A 4,395-nucleotide genomic window follows, 5' to 3' on the forward strand; every position below is an offset into this window, starting at 1 on the left:
TCCAATAACAACGAAGGCAGGAGCCCAGCAGGATTACTTGTCTGGAGAAATTCAGCTGAGGATGCTGAAGCTTGTATAAGGATGAGGTGAGGCCCAGGTGCAAGAAGTATCAGGATGCCATGACTTCAGGGTAGATCCTGAGGTTTACTGTCTTTGGAGGTTTGTGCTCTTCTGCACTACTGGACTGAGCTGGGTGACTTGCTTCTCATGGGTACAGTAATGATCGGTGATGTAGTGCCATTTCCAAGACCTGCTTACAGAGGCCGGTGGCTGGTAGCTTGCTCACTGCCTCTGTGGTGTTAGGGATTAAACCCCGGGATTTATGCAAACGTTTTTACCAACTGAACTACATCCCCAACCCCAGAAGGGAGTCTTCTATCAAAAGAAAGAAGGTCTGCTGTAAACTTAGTGGCTGGTTTTAGGTGAGGAACTATAGAGCCATGAGAGGTGGGGAAGCTGCCACTCTCCACCTGTTCTGAGGCAAAGAAGACCAGCACAGGCTCTGATGCAGACCAAGGTATGGAGCCTGTTGTTAGACTGTCTTTCTGAATTTTACTAATTTGTATCCTGTTCCTCTCCAAGAGTTAGGAGCAGATAGTTGGCCACAAACTAATGTGGTGACTCAAAACAGCACTCCGACAGAATTTGGTGTGTGCCATGTTTCTCTCCTCCTCACACCTGCCACTCTGGGCAGTTCCAACTGCCCAGATCAGTCTCTGAACTAGTTAACAAACCCCTGGTAGCAACACTCCACCAGCTGTCCTCCTCAGCATCTCCCAAATGGCAAAGGCACAGCTGTGTTTTCCAGGACAATACTATCTTCTTAGGAAACTCCTAAAACCTAGGTGATGTTAGGTTTCCATTACTTCCTCTTTATATTTTCCTTACAGTTTCCCGGCCTGCTGTGCAAACCAGGTTCTCTGCTAGTGGCAGAGGTTGCAAAGGTAAGTACAAAATGCACGCTGTCCTTGGCTCCAGCAGCTTAAAATTCTAATGATGGCAATATATAAATACAGCTTTCCAAGAGAATGAGAAGTGTTGGAGAACATCTTCATTGAATTAAAAGAAGCAGATAAAAAATAAAGAATGGGAGAGAGAAAGAAAAGTTATCATTACTATTATCATTACCATAAAACGACTATTAGACACTGTCCATTTGAGGGAATGTGATCAAACTTGAGAAACCAAGCGAGTGCAAGTCCATCTGCTATGACGTCATTGGTGAGGCCCTGTGCTTTGAGTGGGATACGAGACAACTCATTTTTTTCCACATGGTTATGTGAATGAATTAAGCCAAATTTTAGAATCCACAAGCTAGATGAGGCTTTAGATAATTCCTAAGCTTTAATTGTTTTTAAAAGAAGATATTGAGATTCAGAGAGAGGACATACTTTCCCAAGGCCATGTAACAAGCAAATTATCCTCCCAGATGGGAGCCTAGGTCGTCTTGGTCCAAGTCAGCATCTGTGTGAAGCTCTTAGGATGTCTGACAGTTTCAAAGGCCTGATATTTTAGGACTGGCAATAGACTGATTAGCAAGTATCTCTTTCTCCTATATACATATATATGTATTTATATAAAATAATAGATGAGCTATCTGGTAGTAGGCCAAGGAAGCACATGCTTTATTCCAACAGTCACTGGTGCTTTGGCCTTAGCTCACTTGATTACTCTTCCTCCAGCAGGCAGAGCTGCCATCTCCAGATGATACAGTGGTTCACTCCCACTTTGGAAGGAAGGGCACACATCTAGCGTGTGTCTGGAGGTGGCCCAGCACACTTACTCAGAGCAGCTTTCCAAGTACTAAGGATGCTTGATCGATGGCCTTAAGGAGGGAACTCGAGCACCCACTGTAAAGTCTCTTGGCAAAGGATTAGCAGCGAAATAAACGGTGTCACTTCCAAATGAGCTGATAAGCACATTTAATTTCCATTGAGTTATTGAATTTTTTTTTATATTTGTGTATGGAGGAAAGTCTAGTTTCAGCCACAAAGTGGTAACTATGGATAAGCATACTCACATTAACCTCCTGAGATCCTTGCCTTTCTCTACATATCACAAAGACCTCCACCCTGGCGTTCAGGACGTTCACTCTAGGCCATTAGGACTTTCCAAGAAGAGCTACAAGGAAGAGACAGAATCACTTCTTTTGTCCCTCCAATTTCTAGTCCACAATGGGGTTACGGGGGCAGGGCAGAAGAGAGGACTCTACTGGCTTTACCCCCCTCCCCTCCAATGACGCTACTCTTGTTCTACCCAATATTTTATTTGGAGAAATACCAAAGCTGGATGGTTCACCACACCTGGTGCATTAGGTTTCTGTTTGCTGTGACAATACACCTGTCACAAGAACTTGAAGGAAGGAAGCGTGTACTTTGGTTCACAGTTAGAAGACATAGTCCATCACTGAAGGCACAGCAGCTAGGGGATGAGACAGCTGGACACACGACATCAGCAGCCAGGAAGCAAAGACAGACCAGTGCCTTTTCCTCTTCACTCCGTCTGAGGTCCCAGCCCGTGGAACGGTACTGCTCACAGTCAGCCTGGGTCTTCCCGCCCAACGAACCCAATCTAGAACCTTCTTCCTAGTCACGCCCTAAAGTTTGTCTCCTAGGTGATTCTGGATCATGTCTACTTGACGCTCAATATTAACCATCATATCTGCCTTCCTTTGGGAGGCAGTTTACAGCACATGCAGTGGATCTGTTAGTGCTTAAAGTGGGCCTCAGCTGCAGGCTGAGTCCGTTATCAAGAATGTCTCCCAACACCACAGATTTTCTCCACAAATGCATTATGAGAAACACAACAGGGCCAAGCTTTTACAGCTGTTACAGTTGTTACCTTGGTCTTCTTTTCTGCCAAGCAGAGACAGTAATCAAGTAGTAACAACATCAGAGGACTGAGGTGGACTGAGATAATGGACAGTGTAGCTCAAGTGTCCAGTAGGAATTCTTTCCTAAGGATATCCAGGTCACCTTCATGGACTGACTTACACACTTGTCTTGGCACAGCTTCTTACTAAGTCTCTGACATCCAGTCTCACACTGAAGAAAGTGACCTTTCAAGTCACAGACGCTTTCTTCCTTACCAAAATGAGAGTGAGTTCACGGTGGTCTCAAGTCATCTGGCCACTCTGGAGACCCAGCGTTACCTGTCTCCTCTTGCACATCTAGTTGGGGCTTACAAGTGTTACCCAATGTTCCCAGGAAAGTCTATGAACTTGGCTCACATGGTTGCACAAGGACCAGTCACTGTAGCCATAGAGGTGGACGATGTTATTGATGTAAGTAGAGGCCAAGGGTTCTACCTGATGATGGTGAGATTCACAGTACATGAAAATCCAGAAGAAATGAGGGGCTGTGATGACAGAAGCTGGGGGGACAGACATTGGCAACGGAATCAACAGCCCCCACACCTCTCATTTTTTTGGGTGAGAGACTGAGAACAAATCAACCTGGTCATCACACTCCCCATCACTCAAAAACCCCTCTACTTATCTTTGTTCAGCTCAACACACCCCACACCAGTGGCAATCAACACGCGATCAGAGCAACCAGCTCCTCCCCAGCTCTCCATGGGCTGCTTTGGATACACTGGATTCTAACATCCCCTGTGTCCTGAGTCTAAAAGAAAACTGGGCCCTAAGGATTTTTGCAGCCTCAAGAAGAACCTTCAGTTCTTCCTCCCTGCCTCCCCGCTCTTGGGGCCGCCATGAGAACCAAGGAGCTCTTGCTACTTTTAAGAGGAAAAACTGCATTCTGATGTGCAAACACACTCGCATATTCATGCACTCAAAATCTAATTTTAGCTGCAAGAAGCTTCATTATAAGATGTTCACATAATTAAGCAGTTTTCTTCCCAGGGCCTGGGAGCCTGTCTATTCTTCTCTCTCATTTACACATCACTGAGATTATCAGAATGTGTTTTAGTTCTTTAAAATTATATATTTTGGTTTTTCCAAATTGATCCACAACAGGAGATAAAATCCATGAAAATTGCATGTTTTAAACACAGGTTTGTGCCACTTCACAGCCTTGCTACTGGAGTTGGAATCTGTAGCTGGTTAGGGCTTTGCTGTTCTCTTCTAATTGGGTCCCGATGCAGTTGTCACACGCCTGCTTTCCAGACAGATTGGCTTTTATGATTTGGCTAGTGGGCATAGGAGCATCCTCTCTAGTGAGCAGCTGAGAGTCATGGATGAATCGAATGGACTTCTCTAAAAGGGTGGACAGATGCCCCCTCCTAATGAAGTTGATTGGGTTGACCCGTGGAAGGTCAGCCGCCACCATAGGGCCTTTGCACTCATTTATTCACGCAACACAGTGAGCCATATGAATTGGTAGTGCTCCAGCTGACAGGAGGCGAGGCCTTCGGGTACCTGGCAGCTGTGAACGT

The sequence above is a fragment of the Microtus ochrogaster genome, chromosome 7 (genome assembly GCF_000317375.1).
Source record: "Microtus ochrogaster isolate Prairie Vole_2 chromosome 7, MicOch1.0, whole genome shotgun sequence".
Taxonomy (NCBI): Eukaryota; Metazoa; Chordata; class Mammalia; order Rodentia; family Cricetidae; genus Microtus; species Microtus ochrogaster.